The 749-nt window shown below is 30.7% G+C and overlaps 1 pseudogene; it reads right to left on the minus strand.

Moving 5' to 3' along the window:
- Positions 1–217: 217 nt before the first annotated feature.
- LOC121988000 lies at positions 218–393 on the minus strand (annotated as a pseudogene).
- Between the last annotated feature and the right edge of the window lie 356 nt (positions 394–749).

Raw genomic sequence — 749 nt, forward strand, 5'->3', positions numbered from 1 at the left:
TTATTTAATATTATAATTAACCCTTAAACTTTAAAGGTAAAAATTTATTGACATAACTGGAAATTTAAAAAAATTAAAAAAAAAATCAATGTTTCACTGATTCATTGTGCAACCCCGCTAATATCTAGCATCTATTATATACTAGTCATCATATACATGTGTAATATAATGTATAAATATGTGTAAATTAATGCATCATATCATAAATTAGATTTGGTAAGAATATGTCATACTCATATAGTAATGCAACGCGAAAGCGACGCTCGAGAGCCCTGGCAACAAGTTATTGTAACAGACTCTCTTTCATAAAAAAATTAATTTAATTTTTTATATAAAATATTAAGTTGATAAGAATAGATATTACACTTGATCTTAGCCAAAAGTTTGAGAAATACATGCTTTCTAATTTCGCCGACACAAGATATTTATAGAAACTTCTTCATCTATATTGCCAATCCTATGATATGAGAGCTTCTTTCCTTCCAACGTCAAATCTCTGCAATCAGATTTCTTCATCAAACCTTCCAACGTCAAATCTCTGCAATCAGATTCTTCGTCCTAACTTTCTTCTTGCTAAATCCTAGAGTAACAGCAACAATCTCTATTTTATTCTCTTCTCCAAGCCACAAAATCAACCATCTTTCAACATACATCTGTTTCTTCTTTTTTATATGACGGATATAGGAGCCTACACGTGATAAGGTCGGATGACGGATCAACAATCAAGAAGGATGGTCAAAAGTTAAGCC

The sequence above is a fragment of the Zingiber officinale genome, chromosome 5B (assembly GCF_018446385.1).
Source record: "Zingiber officinale cultivar Zhangliang chromosome 5B, Zo_v1.1, whole genome shotgun sequence".
Lineage (NCBI taxonomy): Eukaryota > Viridiplantae > Streptophyta > Magnoliopsida > Zingiberales > Zingiberaceae > Zingiber > Zingiber officinale.